At 37.4% G+C, this 20,898-nt stretch overlaps 1 long non-coding RNA gene across 1 annotated transcript; it reads left to right on the forward strand.

Annotated features, from left to right (window-relative positions):
* Positions 1–17,893: 17,893 nt before the first annotated feature.
* LOC103965513 lies at positions 17,894–20,336 on the forward strand. Its single transcript, XR_670056.3, has 2 exons — positions 17,894–18,309; positions 19,938–20,336. It is a non-coding gene; the product is annotated as an uncharacterized LOC103965513 (long non-coding RNA).
* The last annotated feature ends 562 nt before the right edge of the window (positions 20,337–20,898 follow it).

Below are 20,898 nucleotides of genomic sequence, written 5' to 3' on the forward strand. Positions count from 1 at the left end.
ATTTTATGACAAGTGGCGCAATGAGAACGATTAAAAATCTTATCCAAAATTACACCACAATGATTTTGTATTATTTTATAACTTTTCGGATAATGACACATGGTGCAACGAGAACAATTAAAAATCTTATTTGAAATTACAAATAAAATTATTTTGTATTATTTTATAAATAATTAAAAAATAATATTTTATTGCCTATTGCCAAGGCTATTGAAGTGCAACGGTGGAGATGCAAATGACGATTACTGTTCATTAAGGGTTATTACTGTTCACTGGTTGGATAGCATAGTGTATTGCTTGGGGGGAGGGTTCCCACGCTGGAACTGCTCTAAGTAATACGAGAATGTTTCTTTAAATAGGCGTTCTCCTGTCATTCCAAACATGGTTCTCATAGCAGCACCAGTAGGTACAAACATTGTCTGCCTGGTTGGCTATACTGGATAACATTTTGAAATTTTTTCTTGTAGATTAGTTATAACTTATATCCAAGCTAGGGATGGGAGAGTTGTTGAATTGTAAGTACTGGTTTGGTACTGAGATACTTTTATAAAAAGTGGGTATAAAAAAAAGCTGAGTTCAAAAAAATGTTTAGTAAACACTAAAAAACAGCTTATTTTCACAGTTTTGGATGAGAAAAAGCTGAAAACGTGAAGCAGCAAAAATGAGCTTATTCTCACAACACAACAGAAGTAGGTTTTTTTAAAAGCACAGCAATACCAAACCAGCCCTAAGTCTATAGCTGATTAGCAATAAGTTTTGTATTAATGTGTGTATGCACTTGAGTTAAATACCAAGTGAGAAGTTAAATAGAAGTAAGGCAAATAATGCTAGGTGTTGTAATCCTAGCAACTAGCTAGATGAAGGGATGAGATTGCTTTGTAATGAGAGAGAATCCATCTTGGATTCCAACGATAATGTAAGCACCGAGTGTGTGCATTTTCTTGTGTGGTGAAAAGAAATAGAATATGCTCTGCTAAATTTCTGCAAAAAGCAATTAATCCTTTCAATTCCTTCATTCTTCATTCATTCTTTCATCACTAATACCAGATAAGATACAAATCACAACATGGCCTTAGAGCCAGGTTCAATCATCTGAACTTGGGCATAAATCTGTGAACTCATTGAGCTGAATCGAAGCTCACTCAAAGCTTGGTGAAGGTCGCTAGAGTCCCATTATCATCCGAGAAGAGAAAACAATTTATTCAGACCAAAGATGTCTGGATCTGGAGGCTCGAAAGTGAGAACTCCAATTTTGTCAGATGAAAACTACGAGTTCTGGAGAATCAAGATGGTGACGATTTTCAAATCACATAGGTTGTGGAATCTAGTGGAGAAGGGAGTTAAAACTTCTGATTCGAAGAAGAAGAAGGTTGAAAGATCATTGGAGGATGATAAAGATGAAGAAGTGGCTGCTGTGTTGATGAAAAACGCAAAGGCTTTGGGAATCATTCAAAATGCATTTTCTGATCAAATCTTCCCACGAATCACCAATGCCGAATCAGCAAAGATGGCATGGGATTTGTTGTATGGAGAATACCATGGTGGTGATCAGGTAAGGTCTGTGAAATTGCAAAATCTAAAATGTAAATTCGAATATGCTAGAACGCATGATGATGAAACTATGTCTAGGTATCTTACTAGGCTTAATGATTTGATAAATCAGATGAAAACGTTTGGTGAAATTCTTTTGTTTCACTCTTTATGAATCCAAAGAAACAAAATAAGGGTGGCACTTATTCTGGTTCATCTGGATTTCAGAAAAACTGGAATCCTAAAGGAAAAAAATGGGAATCAAAACCAAAGTTTCAGCAGAAATCTTCTGTGACTACTTACTAGACTATAAATGCAGCTCAGTCAGTGAGCCAAGAGGTTACAAAGCTTTAGTGCAAGGTGTAACATCCCACATCAACCAATGGAAAAAAGGGTGATGTGCCTTTTATGTACATACCCACCTCCATATAGCACGAGGTCTTTTAGGAACTCACTAGCTTTGGGTTCCATCAGAACTTCGAAGTTAAGCGAGTTCGGGCGAGAGCAATTCTATGATGGGTGACCCTATGGGAAATTCTCTTGTGAATTCCCAGAAACAAAACTGTGAGGGTGTGGTTGGGGCAAAAAGCGGACAGTATCATGCTACGATGGAGTCGAACCTGGGATGTAGTGGAGACTCGGGCTGGGATGTGACAATTTGGAATCAGAGCCAATCCCTAGCCGGAAGTGTGTCGAAAAGGACGTTAGGCCCCTAAGGGGGTCGATTGTTAGATCCCACATCACGTAGGGGAGTATATCCTGTAAGCCTTATATGTATATTCTCATCTCTACTTAGCATAAAGCCTTTTGGGAGCTTACTGGCTTCGGATTCCATATGAACTCCAAAGTTAAGCGAGTTCGGGCAAGAGCAATCCTAGGATGGGTGACCCACTGGGAAGTTGAGTTCCCAGAAACAAAATCGTAAGGGCGTGGTTGAGGCCCAAAGCGGACAATATCATGCTACGGTGGAGTCGAGCTGAAGATGTGGTGGGGACCAGGGCCGATATATGACAATTTGGTATCAAAGCCAATCCCTGGCCAGAAGTGTGTCGACGAGGACGTCAAGCCCCTAAATAGGTGGATTGTTAGATCCTACATCGCCTAGGGGAGTGGATCATGTAAGCCTTATATGTATATTCTCATCTTTACTTAGCATGAGGCCTTTTGGGAGCTCACTGCCTTCAAATTCCGTAGGAATTCCGAAGTTAAGCAAGTTCGCACGAGAGCAATCCCAGGATGGGTGACCTTCTGGGAAGTTCTCGTGTGAGTTCTCAAAAACAACACCATAGGGTTGTGGTCGGGGCCCAAAGCGGACAATATCGTGATACGGTAGAATCGAGATTGGGATGTGACAGAATGGTATTAGAGTCATTTTGCCGTGTGGTGTGAGTGTGCCGATGAGGACGTCGGGCCCCTAAGGGGTTTGATTGTAACATCCCACATCGACCAGCAGAGAGAGGGTGAAGTGCCTTATATGTACATGCCCACATTCATATAGAATGAGGCTTTTTAGGAGCTCACTGGCTTCGGGTTCCATCGGAACTCCGAAGTTAAGTGAGTTCGAGCGAGAGCAATCCTAGGATGTGTGACCCTCTAGGAAGTTCTTGTGTGAGTTCCTAGAAACAAAATCGTGAGGGCATGGTTATGGCTCATAGCAGACAATATCATGTTACGGTAGAGTTAAGCTCAGGATACGGTGGGGGCCCGTGTCGGGATGTGACACAAGGTGTGTTCTAAGTACCATTTTGGTGAATGCAGATATAAGGGGAACCCAAAATGCTTCAATTGTGACAAGTTTAGGCATTGGGCTAGAGAATGCACTGCAGGTAAATCAGTGCAAAAGGTAAATAGTGCTAATCAAATGGAGATGGCAGGAATCTATTTCATGCAAATAGCATAATCATTGAACCAAAGGTGAATGGAAAGTGGCACATTGACAATGATTGTAGCAACCACATGACAGGAAATGTGGAATTGCTTGTTGATGTGAGAACTAATATAGCTGGCAAAGTTCAAATGCCAATTGGAGACCTTGTGAATGTTATAGGAATGGGATCATTGGTGATTAATATAAATAAGGGCAGAAGGTATGTTAAAGAAGTAATATACTTTCCTGGTTTGAAAGAAAACTTGCTTAGTGTTGGTCAAATGGATGATCATGGATATTTCTTGGTGTTTGGTGGTGGAATGTGCAATATGTTTAATGGTCCATCACTGGAATGTTTGGTTATGAAAGTAAAGAAGAAAGTGAATAGGTGTTATCCATTGACTCTATTACCTGAGAATCAGATTGCCTTGAAAGCTAGTGTTACTTACTCTACAAAGACTTGGCATAGGAAACTCAGGCATTTACATTTTGGTGGTCTCAAACAATTGAGAGACAAGGAAATTGTGCATAGTTTGCCTCAACTTGAAGATTATAATAAGGTCTATGAAGGCTGCCAATATGGAAAACAACATAGAGATGAGTTCCAAGAAATCAACTACAAATAGCAAATGATCCACTTGAACTCATTCATGTTGATCTATGTGGACCTATGAAGAATGACTTAATTGCTAGAAATAAGTACTTCATACTATTCATAAATGATCTCACCAAAATGACTTAGGTCTATTTTCTAAGATACAAGTATGAAGCATTCACTTGTTTTAAAAGGTTCAACACTATAGCAGAATTACAAAGTGCATTCAAGGTTAAGTGTCTAAGAAGTGATAGAGGAGGGGAGTTCAAGTCATCTGAATTCGACCTATTATGTGAAAAAGAAGGAATACAAAGATAGTTCACTCTTGCATATACTACATAGCAAAATGGAGTAGTGGACATCCATGTTGCATATTCTATAATTGAGATGGCTAAATGCATGTTGCATGAGAAGAAGATGCCATATTATCTCCGGGTATAAGCAATTCATAAATCAGTGTATATCTTAAATAGATGTACCACAAGAGTCTTGAACAACATCACACCTTTTGAAGCTTATTCTGGAAGGAAACCAGGAATAGCACATTTGAGAGTATTTGGTGCACTATGCTATGTTCATGTTCCAAGTGAACACATACATAAACTTAAGCCTAAAAGCTTCAAAGCAGTATTTGCGGGATATGCAACCTGTGAGAAGGGGTATAGGGTATTTGATCCAATATCCAAGAAACTACACTTGTCAAGAGACATTGTATTTAATGAAGAAGCTACTTAGAATTAGGAAAAGAACTCAAAGTCAATTACTCCCAGTATGGAAAGTTTTACTTATGGTGACACAAGCACAAAAAGAAGTGACAGAATGGTGTTGTCCCCTACATCATCAACATTATCTCTATCTAAGAGAGTTCTTAATGTTGAAGACTTTGAAGTTCAATATAAGACATTTATCTCAAGTGAATTTGTGAGCATGTCAAACTTGAGTGAAAGGCACACTCAAGCATTTAATCATACATCATTGAAGTGGAAGAAACTAGATGAAGTGTTGGTTCATCCAGAGAATATATGAAGATGCTAAACAAGATGAGTCTTGGTTAAAAGCAATGGAAGATGAGATGTTCATGATTGAAAAGAATGGTACCTGGAAGCTTGTTGACAGACCAACTGAGAAACCTGTTATTAGGGTTAAATGGGTTTACAAAACCAAGTTAAATCTTGATGGTTCGGTGTTGAAAAATAAAGCAAAGCTGGTTGCAAAGGGCTATGCACAAAAGCTTGGTTTGGACTATAATGAGACCTATGCACCAGTTGCTAGGATGGATACTATTAGAACCTTAATAGCCTTGGCTGCAAAAATAGCTGGAAATTGTACCAGTTAGATGTGAAATTGGCTTTCTTGAATGGAGTGTTACAAGAAAAGGTCTATGTTGAGTAGCCTAAAGGTTTTGTAGTCAAAGGCAAGGAGGATAAGGTGTACAAGCTTAACAAGGCTCTTTATGGTCTAAAACAGGCTCCAAGAACCTGGTATTGAGAAATTGACACCTACTTCTCATAGTGTGGTTTCCAAAAGAGCCTGAGTGAACCAACTTTGTATACAAAGGCAAGAAGAGAAGATATCATGATTGTTTTTATCTATGTGGACGATATAGTCTACACTGGCAGTTGTCAATCAATGCTAGAAGAGTTTAAGGAAGATATGAAAATGAAGTATAAGATGACAGGCTTAGGACTTCTTCATCATTCCCTTGGGATAAGAGTGATTCAAATTGACTCAAGCATCTTCATTCATCAAAAGAAGTATACAAGTTCTTTGTTAAGTAAGTTTGGTTTAAATGAAGCAAAGACTATCACAACTCGTATTGTAGCTACCAAGAAGTCGTCTAAAGATGATAGAAGTGGATCTGCAAGTGAGAAAATGTATAGGAGTATTGTAGGGAGCCTTTTATATCTCACTGCTACAAGGCCAAACATAATGTATGCAGCAAGTCTATTGGCTAAGTTTATGAACTGCCCTATTAATAGACACTATGGAACTGCAAAGAGGGTACTCAGATACGTTAAGAAAACCCTAGATTATGGCTTGGAGTATGTGAGAGAAAGAAAAATTTGTTTAATTTGCTACTGTGATAGTGATTGAGGTGCTTCATTGGAGGACAACAAGAGCACATCGGAATATGCATTTTCATTTGGCAGTGGTGTGTTTTCTTAGGCTTCAGTCAAGCAAAACTGTGTTAAAAATGCAGAGGCTGAATACATAAGTGCATCAGAAGCCACAGCTTAAGCAATATGGCTGAGATTTGTTCTGCAGGATTTTGGAGAATTGCAAACTGAAGCAATCCCCCTTCATTGTGATAACACTTCTGCCATTGCCATTACAAAGAACTCTGTGTTTCATCAAAAAACCAAGCACATTGGCAGGAGGTACCATTTTATCAAAGATGCATTGTAAGAAAGCATCATTGACTTGGTTTATTATCCCACAGAAGAGCAATTAGCAGATATCTCTACAAATCCTCTCACAAAGGATCGATTTAATCTTCTCAAAAGAAAACTTGGAGTGAAATCAGCTTTATACTTAAAAGGGAGTGTTGAATTGTAAGTATATAGCTGATTAGGAATAAGTTTTGTGTTAGTGTGTGTATGCACTTGAGTTAAAATACCAAGTGAGAAGTTAAATAGAAGTAACACAAATAATGTCATGTGTTGTAATCCTAGCAGCTAGCTAGATGAAGGGCTAAGATTGCTTTGTAATGAGAGAGAATTCATCTTGGATTCCAACGGTAATGTAAGCACTGAGTGTGTGCATTTTTTAGTGTGGTGAAAAGAAATAGAATATGCTCTACTAGATTTCTACATAGAGCAAACAATCCTTTCAATTCCTTCGTTCTTCGTTCATTCATTCTTTCATCACCAATAGCAGATAAGATACAAATCACAACAAGACTTAGGAGTACTTAACACCGTCTGCATGTTTAATTAAAATTAAATACTTTAGCATGGAATGCAAGGAAATAATGCAGTCATAAACAAAAATGAAAAACAAATGGATGCGCTAAATGTGCGAGGGACCAACTCGACCAACAAAATTTACCGTCATTAATTTCATGGTTTATATCAAAATACACACTTTCTCAAATCAATCAATTTTTCAAACAATTGTTTGAGCTTAGTGTTCTTCATGAGAAGCCTATTGAGGGCCATATATATAGTTAGTTGTGAATAAAATAACGCCAAGTCCCGTGAACAGACCGGGATTGTAGCTATGTTGCTAACTATTGTTCTACTTGGAATTGCCTACTTGACTCCAAGTCCATTAGCCTTTCTTTGCAATTAATATCTGCAAGACTAAGTCTCATTTGATGTTATGGAAGCGTCTATTATTATAGAGTTGTCACCTTTAATGATAGGGGCGGACATGTCACTTGCAACTTCTTACTTCGTGGAATTGACTTTCTTTGTTATTTTCTAGGCATTGGATCTCATAAGGGGGGAAATTTTTTTTTTATTATGGATTCATCCTTAGATGGACAATACGCCAATGACGATGCAACTGAATTGGTTGAATTGGCCTCAAAATGTCTTCAATATGAAGCTAAAGATTGATCTAAGATCACATTTCTTCTATTAGCAGTATCCCGCCTCCAATAGTAGACAAAGGTATTTTGAACAGTTACGGAGATTGAAAACTAGGATTTTGTGATGACTTGTACTACAATTGTTTTTTCATATGTTTTATACTTACTAAGATGCTCATTCATTGAAACTGATACTTTACGTTGCATCACTTGTTCTAATGGGTTTAACAAAAACTTCAGTGGTGATGCCAACCATGCGTTCTCTTGGGAAGGCTCGCATACGGATGGACCTCTTTGCAGTTCATGAGATTTTGCTAAAGATTGGTTACAATGATGAAGAGGGTGCAGAAAATGAAGTGAGTTTCTTTTCTTCTCTATGTAGGTGGACCACATACTTCTGGAAATAGTAAAATTAAATATGATTATCTTACCATATTACAGAACTAAATAAGGTAGTCTTTCACCATTAAATATAGTTTCTTGGGTAAATGCCGCTAGTGTTTTCTTAGCTTCTATAACATTTCCTAGTATATAGTCGTCCATCTTAAAATATGTAATTAGTAGTTACAATTGTTGTGACATATGTTCTAATATATATTGTGATTGTGCAAATCCTAAGTAGAGATAGATTAGGAATCCTTTGGGATCTAGAAGATCTATCCTCCTTATTACTATAAATAAAGGCACAAGGACTGAGGAATTAACACACAATTCTTCAAGCCTATTCTCCACTCTCTTTCTCTCTATGCCGCACCCTTCAGTTAAATATAGGTCACAACATGCTATTAGCACGCTCTTCACACTATGCTAAAGAGAATTTATTCATCTTCAATCAGGGGAGTATTACGTTTCAATTATTTTTAATTGATTAAATTTTGATTTTCGTGAATTCATATACTTTTATTGATTTAATTTATTTTTCTTATGCTGAACGAGATACAAGCTTTGGAGATGGAAAGCCAAAATTGAAGAAATAATTTTCTGCATCAAACCAGTTCACCAATAACATCACGCAATCAGTTTCTTCCAAAACAACGATTTTTATCTTGATATTTTTGTAGCCCTAATAGCATGAACATTCACCATATTGGATGACCCAACTTTACTTTTTTCGAATTTTAGATTTACATAAATTGTGTATGCATTATATTCATAATTATTGAATTATGTGAATTGATATTGCCATGAATTGCATCAAATATATGTTCATTCATTAAAATTATTTGAATATGCCTTGAATTAATAAAAAAACAGAAAAAAAAATTGAAAACGCAACTTGGGTTCTTCGAACCCGTGAACCAAGCCTACACTAGAGCCAGAAGCTCCATTCCTTTTGGAACCTAGACCCATGATGTAGTTTCGACGTCATCCACCTATCAAACTCAGATGCTCTTCATGGGGTCCCACAAATGGTCTGCAACCATGCCTTGTCATCCCTGACGACCTGCAATCGCTGTCGACTACTATTTTGGCCAAGATTTGTAAAAAATATCCATGATTTGAAAACCCCAAAAATTTGAATCCGAGGGTTTTGGTTTTTGGACGTTGACTTACAACATTGAGCTCCATGTCAAGCCCTTGACTTACACCATTGAGTTCCATGTCAAGCCCTTGACTTACATTGAGTTATTTTAACCAGATTACAGCTGCCTAAAGCAGCGGCGTCGGCTTTCATCCCTGGTGACCATACCCAGTAAAGCTGGGTGTTTGTTTGCCTAAAACCTAAGCCCAATTAGACTAGCCCTCTCGACCTGTGAATGTAAATTAAATTTTGTACCTAGGCTCGCTTAATGCGGCCCAAACCCTGGCTCGGCCCACAACGCGACACCAGCCCGTAGGGCTATAGTGTCTCTGCATCTGTGTCACACAGGCTCCCAATCTCTATTGGTGTATGTATGTATGCCACACCGGATCCCAGCTTTGCTAGAGTATCTGTGCTCCCCACCGCATCTTATCGGTGCCCATATAGGTCTCTATTTTAGATCTTAACCTTGCAGCCCATTTGCTGCTATTGGGTATGCAGTTCAAATACCGTTTAGGGCATGATCAGCCCGTGCCTACCCCAGCCCAGTTTTGGGCCCAGACCTCACGACACTAGTTTACTCAGCCCACTCGTGGGCTTTGGTCTAAGTTTTTTGGGCCCCGAGTTTAATTGCCTAATTATTTTTCGACCCTATGGGTTTTATATTTTGTTCACCCACATGTTAAATTTGGCCTGAAGTCCAAATAATTAATTCAATTATAATTATAGACTTGAAGTTCTATTTGCATATTTTCTTGTTGCATATTTTTGTATAGATTGCGTTTGTTGGCAAGTATTATGAACTTGAAGTTCATATTTCTGAACCCGAAGTTTCGAAAAAGTGTCATAGAAACCTGAAGTTTCTTAATGCGCAGCACTCATGCTGAGACTCGAAGTTCTCCATGCTTAAATCCGTTTAAACCAAACCATGTCTTAGAACTTAAATGTTCTAACTTTGATGTTTATGGAAATTTTATTTCCTAAAACACCAATCACATTCTTGTTTTCGCCATTCAGCGTATTATCGAACCGTAACAAGTTCGATTTCACTAAGTTGGAAGTTTCGAACAAGAAACTACTTTATGTGGATACAAAACTTGACACCCCGCTTGACTATGACTAGTTGCGAAATCATTATAGCCAATTATGGTGTGGAATAACTAAGTAAGTCTACACCATGATCTTCATTCGAAGACTTATGCCTGAAGCATATCAAATAGAAGTACCTCACTGTCGAGGACTTTATGGCTTTTTGACTCGTTATGGACCATTTTAAATCATGCAAATATGAATTCTTGCTCAAAGCAAAATATGATTGAAACCTTTACATCTATGTATAGGTACAATTCTGAAGTTTATATCTGATCAAATTTTGAGTGGAAGAAAATATTTCTTGTCATTCTATATTTAAATTGCTCCTAAAGTAGCGGTATAGAGAGCGGAAGTTTAATAAATTCTCATATCTAATTACTACCACACTTGTGAGAGAAAGTACCCTAGCAATTCGGTTGGGAGGTACCAAATGGTATAAACACAATTTTGACTGAAGTCTACCGAATGGTGATGCCTTTCTTCTGTAGGGATGCACCAAAGAGCATGCTTTGTTTTGGAAGAGGTGCACCGAAGAGTATTGTCGTGCTTCAGCAGAGGCTACCAAATAGACCCTTCCAGTTTCGATTGGAGCCTACTAAACCCAAGTCTAGGTCTATCACTCTCTCACAATCCCATTTTTGAGTTTGTTTTACAACATATGGTAGAATCAAGTCTGCCAAGAGGTGGTATCACACTTGAAGCATGATCCTTGGCACCTAAAACTTTAAGAATAGGGGATAGTATTCCCAAACCTCAACCCTGCATAATCTAATTCATTTTTTATGAAATAGATCATTAGTTATGCACTTGTATATGCCTCTACCAATGTTGTTGATAAGTACCATTCAAAAAGTCAATCTGTGAGACAAATTTTGCTTCACCTAACACATTTGGTGAGCAAAATTTGAAATGGAAGACCCTATTGGGTGAACCCCTTGTATATTTGTTTACTTTGTGAACAATTTATTTTGTTCTCGGATTTAAGATTGGTGTTTGGATGTCATTATTATTCTCAAATATGACTTAATTAATGAAAATTACCACATATGACTACAATTAACTCATTCTTAGGTATGTTTTGTGGGGAAGTTAGCAGTTTGGTTCTATGTTAACTTCATACCTAATCATCCCCTGACAACCTTTCAAGATTATCCAACCTGAATGTGGGGCATGGCACTGATTTGTATTGTCCAATGGTACTAATTTGACCATAAAAGGAAGCCTTATACTCACTTTGTTCCGGAAGAACACCTTTTTAAGCTTTAAGGATATTCGAGAGTATTATTACCATATTGAAACCAATGTAGAAAATGGAGCAAAATTCCTTGGTATATTCCCATTTTGCACTTCCTATGGATATAGCCAGAAACATAACCTAAAGAAGATGGAATGCTTAACGAATGGATTAGATCCATTCACGCCCACTATGTGGCCAGCCAGAAGCCCGCGATTCCAAAGGAATTTTCGCTATGAATGTACGTTTGGGATATCTAGGATGATATGTGATGCGCCGTTTTTGGTTATCCTCTTACCAAAAATAATGACATCATACCTAGACGCGTACTACACCTTAATGCCCTTCATCTTTTTTACAAAGAATTCAAAGGGGACATTTGTGGACTGATTCAACCACACTGCAGACTATTTATATACTTTATGGTATTGGTTGATGCTTCCACATGTTGGTCACACATGTGGATGTTGTCCATAAGCTGCATTCTCCACACTAGTGGCTCAGATTAACTAGCTCAGGACTCATCACCCTGATTATCTAATCAAACTTATTTGATTAGATAAGTTTAAAAATTTACATCAAAAACTTTTGATGGATATTACATGTCGGTTGGCTTTTGAAGTTGAACATTAAGTATCCCATGTTCATACTCAAAACGACCTAATAGAAGCATTCATTAAACATCTTCAAATGATTAGACAACCGATTGGTCATACGTACCAAGTTTCGATCTCTGCTTGGGGCCATGCAATATTACAAGCAACCATGTTGGTCCGTCTGAGGTCCATACGACCCAACCTTATAAAGCGTGTGTCAGTTGGTTATCAGATACAAACCCGACATATCGCATTTAATCGTCTTTGGTTGTGCGGTCTGTGTGCCATTTTGTGCTGCCCTTACGTACAAAAGAAAAAAATGGGTCTTCATGGAAGGATGGAAATCTATGTCGGTTATGATTCTTCTTTTAATATTCATTACTTAAAATCTTTGGTAGACGATCGCTTTACCATTTGTTTTGCAGATTGTCGCTTTTATGAGACAGTATTTCCGTCGTTAGGAGGAGATAAGAACGTCAACGTTCCTAAAAGAACGACGCGAATTATCGTGGACATCCCCACTATGTCTCATCTCGATCACAATCTAAATTGTCAGAGTATAACCAAACACTTCTTCTGATCTAGCAAAAGTGACAAGATCACATATACCAGCTGCAAATGTGCATGTAAAGAAGAATGTACCAAATGTATGACAGACCTTCGCTTTGAAAGCAGGAACGCCACTACTGTGGTCGACCCTCGTGCATTGACGGCTAGCCAATCAATCTGTCCTACGCCATAAGCGTGGCAGATCACTCGATTCAACGATTCACCTTCCTCAAAAGTGGAGAAACATGGCATAAACAAATCTACCCCTTAATCGCTATCTCAATCCTTTCCATCTCATGAGATCAAATTTGGATTACTCTCGAAACCTAAAGTTTTTGGTCCAGTATATTAGTTTGCATGAGATATGGAATTCAAATGAGATTATTATAGATGATGTTTCATTTATATGGTTACTACATACATAAATGAAAAACGACCATAACGAATCGCGTTCTATTGATTAATGTCAAAGTAAAACTGATTAGTGAACTAGAAGAATCAATCTATGATGAATAAGATGAATGAAATAGTGTGAATGACACCTTGTGGTGCAAGGCTTCTCTCATACACTCTGTGATTGATTGTAGCATTACAAACATGGTTGTAGTATCTCTGGGATCGTGAAACGAAACCTACATGGAGTTTCCAAAGGACTTGCATGTACTGATTCAAATAGTTCTAGACCATAAGAAGACCCTTTAGATTCTCAAAAAGCCTTCACTTTGCGGATGCAGAACTATTTGGGCAGATGTGGTATACCCGTGTAAGTGAATATTTGATCAGTTAGGGATATATGCCCTTGCGTGTACAAAATTCAAAATTGCTAGAGTTGAGAAAATTGACTCGTACCTAAAGTTGGACTTTAAGATGAATGATCTTGGGAAAACTCAACATTACCTCGACCTGAAGTTTCAAGCTAGTTCTAATGGTATTCTGGTCCACCAGTCGAAAAGGTGTTACGTCTGAGTATACCATGATCGTTCGTATGCTAGATGCAAAATGAGACCTATACGAAGGGTATGAAGTATAAGGTTCCATATTAGAATGTAGGCAACCATATCTAAGTACAATTGGCGTTTATTGTACTTAGCTCAATGCACTAGATTGGACATTTTATGTGTTGATAATCTTTTGGCATAAAGCAGCATTGCACCTACACGCCACCACGAAATTTGGTGTTAAAGACGGATTTAGGCTTATCTATCCCTATGCATCTCAGAATAGATCACACCCCCTTGATCTTCGGAATGATGCCTACCTTATGGGATTTGCTGAATCAGATTATCTATTTGACTGCACAAGGTGCATTCCCTAATGGTCAAGTCTTTACCATTAAGGAACACCGCAATATCTTGGAGGTCAACCAGATAGACCTTTGTTGTGAAATCTTTGAATCATTCCAAGACTCACTGTATCTCATCACGTGAGAGATATGGTCGAGAATTCTTGTTGAGCATATTCGAACTCTCTGCGATTTTCATCCATCGTTGAGTCCTAAGAACGATCCATGAAGGCAACGCCGTATGTATCAACCAGATCATGATACATCCAACAAGTCAACGCCAAGCATATTGTGTCTACATCAGCATAAGCATTAGAAGACTGAAGTCAACCAGTCTAATCCCAAACAACCTTGCCGACCTCTATACGACGTCACTGCCAAAGTCTACCTTCCAAAAGCTTGTTTGAGGAATTGGTATGCGTAACTTTCTCACTTGTGATGCTTGTAGTTTCATTTGGAAGTTTTGTCAAACTCAGGGGAGTTTCCAGAAGTATATTCATTTGACCTTAGTGTACTGTTTTTCCTACGATTAAGAGCATTTTTCTTACTAGGTTTTTGCTACCTAACTAGGTTTTGACGAGGCACTCATCTTGGGTTGGTTATACCTTTGTGTACGCTCTACTTGCGTCCTGAAGATGTATAGTTTTGATTTAATGCAACTTCTCGCTTTTCTCCTTTGACTATGGCCTTTTGTCCCATCTTGGGTTTTGCCATAACGAGGTTTTGTGAGTTTTACCACACATGCATTCTTTCGTTTGTTTTGAGACTCGCATTCACTACCTATGCTGACTAGACGAGATGATTTCATCAACTGCTTCTACATTTTTCTGAAGATCTGATGCGCCATCTACTTGAGTATTTTCACATGCAAGGGGGTGTGTTGTGACATATGTTCTAATACATATTGTGATTGTGTAAATCCTAAGTAGAGATAGATTAGGAATCCTTTGGGATCTAAAAGATCCTTTTTGATAGACTTTGTATTACTTGAAGAGTAAGTTTCTCTCCTCCTTATTACTGTAAATAAAGGCACAAGAACTGGAGAATTAACACACAATTCCTTAATGCTATTTTTCGCTCTCTTTCTCTCTATGCCGCACTCCTTAGTGAAATATAGGTCACAATAACAATGTGTAATATCCCAGTATTTTTAAATTTATTTAGGAAGGCTTGTGAGTTGTAACCTCATATCATGATACTTAACATCGAATGTGTGTTTTTACTAAAGCTGTCATTTCAAGAGTGGACCCAACAAGGGCAAGATATGTTGAATACCAAGAAGTTCAGGGATATTGCTTTTAGAGACAAGGATTTGAAAAATAGTTCGGAGTATTACTCGAAGGTATTTTCTTTCTTTTTTATTGTTCTTTACTTTCACTCTTTGACGCATAATTTGCTTCCTATGATGTCATGGTCTAGTTAGCAGTTTCCGTTTTTGATCCTTCTGATCCTGTTCTTGATCCAGTGTGGAGACAGGGTATGTTCATTATACCTTTCAAGACTCGTTTAGGAATAACTAATTTATGGGGTGGTTGGAGTATCACGGGAGTACGGTAACGAACCTGGTTATTTGGAGTTACGAAAAAATCTTGAAAGGGGGATGCCATGTTCCTTATAGCATCTTTTGACTAAAGAAATTATTTTCATCATCGTCTACCCTTGTGAGTACGATGTGTGTACCAAAAGCTCTAAAGTTTACTCTTACAATATCTTTCTGGCTTTTAGAATCATATGAGCAGCAAATGACAGCATAATCCGATTCCTTGTTTATTGCACAGTTGGTTGCAATGATGTTTGTTCCTTCGGGTACTAGTGAGGTGAGCGCTCTCCTACTTAAGCATCGCATCCACGAAGTCCACCACCTTCGCCAGCGCCTCTCCTATTACAAAACTCATGTCCACCATCGTTACCGCACGCAGACAACTACTTTCGTCAGCCCCCGTCCTGCACAAACAACCAGCACCCCCAACCCCACATGATTTGCAAAGTAATCCACATGGATTACGTCCTCAGTTGTTAACTTGTTCGAGAAAGTTAACAAAGTGTTTATACGTAATTCATGGTATTATCTGCTCTGAATTGGCTCCAGTTGGCCTTTGCAATTAGTTTTGTTGGTTTCTTTTTGTTAGTGTTTTGGTAAGTTAAAAATAGTTTGGTCTAAATCGTCTTCTTGTGGTTATCAAGTTGGGTATTTTCTGGTTTTTGTTGGCCTAACTTGTTATTCTCTTTTAGGGCACATGTGTAATCTTATATTTATATATAAAGTTTCTTACATAGGAGAAAATTAAGTAAAAGGGTTGGGCTAAATAATTTGATATCGAACTTCGTTATTGTGGAAGTCAAACCTAAACTTTATATTCACATGTAAAAAAAATTGTTATGAGATTGTAGTACTGGTGGGTAAACAATACGTTTGTTTTGCTGGAACGTGCTGTTTAAAAAATGAAAAACGTTGTATTGCAGCAACTTTCGTGCTAACTAATAATGCATAATGCATGGTTGTTGATATTATTTTATCATATGTGCATGTTCCGTTAGTTAATTTTATATTTGTCACGATAACCACATGACTCATTGGTGATTAATAGTTATAATTAATATTCAAAGTTGAATTATTTATGCTAAGACGCAAGATCAAGTTTTGATTTAACCAAGTGATATGACTCAGAATCCAACTTACATTATATTTGAATGAAGGAAATAAACTTGTAATTTGGATAAAAGTCAGAATTTATAAATTAACATGCACCAATTCTCTTGTTTGGATTCATAAGCATAGAAACTTAGAATTGCCGCATGAAGAAAAACCTTGAAATATAGGATCTCCAATTCCCAAGTTTAAATTGTATGTAAATAGATGTCATTTCTCAATTTCTATGATTGAGAGTTCAAAAATAATAAATTCCGTATTCAATTCCATTGTTTTTTACAAGAAAATTCATAAATTCTAGAAAATAAAATCCTGTCATTTCAATTTTCGTCATTTTAAAGTTCCTTAGTAATTTTAAATTTCTTCATTCAAACGTAGTTTTAATTTTTTTTATTTAGAAATGTTGAACTAATTGTCTGGAGCTTAGCTAGCGTTGGTCGTTGATGAGACCTAGTTTAGGCTAAATGACAAAATTTACAAGGGATATTCATTTTAACTAAAAGATTTTTCTAATGCACCGATTCATTTTACACTAGATGATGGGTCATTTGAGTTAAGCATATAACGGGCTAAAGTTAATATGATATTGAATTCGTCATCGATGGATGTCACTCTAGACTTTCTACATAGATGATAGTGCTAAGTGGTTTATTTAATTAAAAATTGAGTGCAAAATTCGGTATCTAACTCATAATTCATGAGAGTTAATTGTAAGATTTTATAATAACCAATGTTTTAAAAAACGACTTAGGGGCTGGGCAGTGGTGAGCCGAGACGTTTTCTTGCAAATCGGATGGGCTCTAGGCGGCCGCCTAGGCGGGTTAGGCGGGGCTAAGCGGTGCTAGAGAGAAATTATGTCAATTTCAAGGACCATTTTAGATAAAAAAAACCTTATAATAATACTCTACCCAAAATATATAATTGTATTAAAACAATGCGAAGTTAGTATAAAAATTTTAAAAAGAGAAACAAAAAAGCAAATAATGATTTTGAGGCCATATATTCCGGAAAGGGATCCTCTCTGGATCTCTTCCACCTAATCTTTCTCATCAAACAATTCGGGCCCTTAAAATTTGATCCAACGGCTAAAAACACGGGTTCACTTTAAAAGTTATAATAACTTTAATCGTAGGGTTCAGATTGTTTGATGAGGAGGATTAAGTGGAAGGTATTCGGAGAAGATCCCTTTCCATATATTCCTCTCATCCCATGAGAACAATATAAAGGAAGGTATTTGTTAAAAATGTCACATTAGAATTTTATTTCTGCAATTCAATACACAACGCATGTTGTTCTAGACAAATATGCAACATATTTAGGGTACTACAGACAAAATAAGCGTACACCTTTGTGCCAGGTAAGTTCTTCTCGTCTACCTCGAAAAATTTATTTACGGTTATAACAATGAAAAAGTCATATTTTCAGTTGTAACGAAAGAGGAAAAAAAGAGCCCCATTTTGTTTTTTCGACAACAATGTCTTTGTCGCAGCACATGTGCATGATAACGCACAAAACCAAATTTCCCAAACTTCTCCTATAAAAACGTTATTTAGGGAATTAAATCTACAAGCAAGGAAATCATCAAAGATTCAAGATTGAAGACGGAGAGAAACAGGCGCCATTATTTGCCTTGCTCTTTCTCTCTCTCTCTCTCTCTCTCTCTCTCTCTCTAGAACTTTCTGTCCCCAACTATCCGAAGCCAACTTGCAACGTCTCCTTTTTCTTCCTTCAAATAAGAAAACGTTAAATAAAGGACTCGGTGTAAATACGAAATATATATACATACATAGGTCAACGCACACTCATAAATCCCTATTCACCTACTACCCTTGTTCTTCCTCAAGCGGCTTTGATTTCACGGTAAGTCCTCTCTCTCTGTGGAATTTTGTTTGGTTCTCTCTCTTTCTCTCTCTTCCGCTCAATCTCTATGGTTATATGTTGTTGCAGAATTTGGGAAGTTTGAAGTTGTTTCTGGGTTTTTATGGTTATGCCTCTGATTGAATCTGTTTTCCTTTATCATCCTCGAAAATAAGACTTGGGTTGTTCATATTTTTCTCCTCGCTCTGATGGGTCGGTGCTTGATTTTCCATATTTTTTAAAGTCAAAGTTTTTAATCTTTATGGTTATAGATGCTGTTTTTCTTTTACGAAGTGATAATTTCAAGTTAATTGGATTATTGAAAGGAGGTATACTTTCAAAGATTAAGATGGGTATGTAGCTTGAAGATGATGCTGCTTCTACTTATCTAGATTACTGGGTTTTGCCCCGTTGTGCGTAATTTGCAGTGGTTCAGAAATTCAAGTTTTTACAGGATTCGGCTGTTTGATCCCACGCCTTTAGGGTTTTTGATGAAATACATGAAAAAGTAGTTGGTAGTTGCCAGGACGTAACTCTGCATTCCAAATCAGAACTCAAAACCTGCATTATGAAGCCTAAAAACCCTCAAATCACATGTTTCTGGTGGTGGTGGGAGAGATTGGTTTTTGGTTATAGTCTTATATGTTAATTTCCTTTCTTAAGAGCTTAATAGCATCCAATTTTATATGGAATTTGTGCTTGATTTTCAATAGCTTGTTGGGGTTTTATATTATGTGCTGCTGTTTAATGGTACTGGTTCTATACTTCTGGGAATCGGAAATTTATTTGCTGTCCTTTGTGTTTGAGGACGGATAAGTTTCCTATGTGTTTCCTCTTGTTTCGACGTATCTGGAACCCCTGCCCCTTCTTTTGTTTAACTTGAGAGTAATGTTTACTCTCTGTGGCTATGAAATCTAGTTTGTTACCTTTTTTTTTTTTTTTTTTTCTTGGAGGGACAATTCGAAAATCTAGTCATTACCTTGTGTGTGCATCTTCACCATCATCTTCATTATTTTGGTTTTCACCTCAGGTTCATGTTCTTCCGTATTTAGGGATTTTCTCAGGTCTTCCTTTCTGATTTAAACATCATTGGGGGAATTTCTATTATTGTGCAATGTGCTGTCTCATGCTGTCGTATACTGTTGTGGTAGAAAAACACTTAATATCAGCTAAGAATATGATTTATCAAAGCCAAGATCTGGCAACCTTCCAGCACCGGGCAGGTGTCAGACTATACATCGTGTTACCACTTAGCAGAGTCCTGTGTTTTTAATAAAAAGTCGCTAGCCCCTGGTATGCGCTGCTTTCCTAATCAAAAGATAGGAGAGCATCCCTTCTCCCGAAGTTACGGGGTCATTTTGCCGAGTTCCTTCGACATGTTTCTGTGAAGCAGCATGGCCAGTGCCCCTCCCACAATTTGGTTGTTTTTGTTTCCTTGTTTTTGGTTGGTGAATGTGGATTTCCGGATGCATTTTTATTGCAAATGAACGACTTTGTGAGAGTATTGTGGTAGCATTTTGAACTTCTTGTGAATGTATATTGTTATAGCTGTACTAGTATTTATAATCCGATTTTCTTGTCGCCGTTTCCAACTTATCTTCAACTAATACGATATGTTTGGATGCGTGCAGACCAAGCAGATCAGACATCTTATGGATAAAGCAGGACTTGGCAAGGAGGCTCCTGAAGAAGTGACTCGTGAGTCGCTTATTTCCATTTCTTACTCTGAACCAGAGAAGAATCTGACTTCAAATCTCTCTTCTGGAAAGTCGAATGGCAAGGCAATAGATGCTGATGGAGAAGAGAAGTTTAGGTCTGAACTGATCTCCATTTCCTATGCAGAGTCACCAGAAGTTGGAGGCTTACCGGTTACCATGGGACAACTTAATGGCTAGGGTGCGGGCGGTTCCCGTATTATTAGAAACCAAGTAATACTGTGTGTATGGACTTGTATTGTGTGGAAGTTGTTTACATATGCTGTAAAATAAACCTTCCTTCAGACAATGAATGAAAAAACCATTCCTGTCTTCTGTGTCCGTGTGCTTCTGATTGTGAAATCTGGGTTTTGTATATGCTGCCTCAAATTGTATTCTAAATCTTTTGGCAGTTCTGTTATCTATTGTTGGGTCTCAAAGCTCACCTGCAATGAATAAATATAAACTGTAAATATTGTTAGGTCTTCATGTAACAATGTCCTATATTTGTCGCTTTAAAACTCGGGTGGACTGAACTTTAAAGACAACTATCAAAGTACGAAAATTTACTTTCTTGCTAAGGGAAAATTTTGAAACCTGAGAATTTTTATGTACTTAATGACCTTTTTGTTTGTTAACAAATAGTATTATCAACGCTCAGGAGGAGAGGGGAGGGTATAACCTTATAATAGGTTAGCAATGTGGTTTAAATTCACATTTGGTAAGAATCAAAATCTAAGATCTCTCACTTACAAGTAAAGACGAATATCAATAGATTAATGACTTTTAGCCTACCATTTTTCAAATTTTCTTGTAGCATAATAGGAGTTTTGTGTTAAGAAAATTGAAGTTGTGAAACGCAAAAAAAATAAAAGGTTGTGAGGAATGCTAGTTATTT

The sequence above is a fragment of a genome, unplaced genomic scaffold (genome assembly GCF_019419815.1).
Source record: "Pyrus x bretschneideri cultivar Hongxiangsu unplaced genomic scaffold, Pyrus_bretschneideri_v1 Contig35, whole genome shotgun sequence".
Lineage (NCBI taxonomy): Eukaryota > Viridiplantae > Streptophyta > Magnoliopsida > Rosales > Rosaceae > Pyrus > Pyrus x bretschneideri.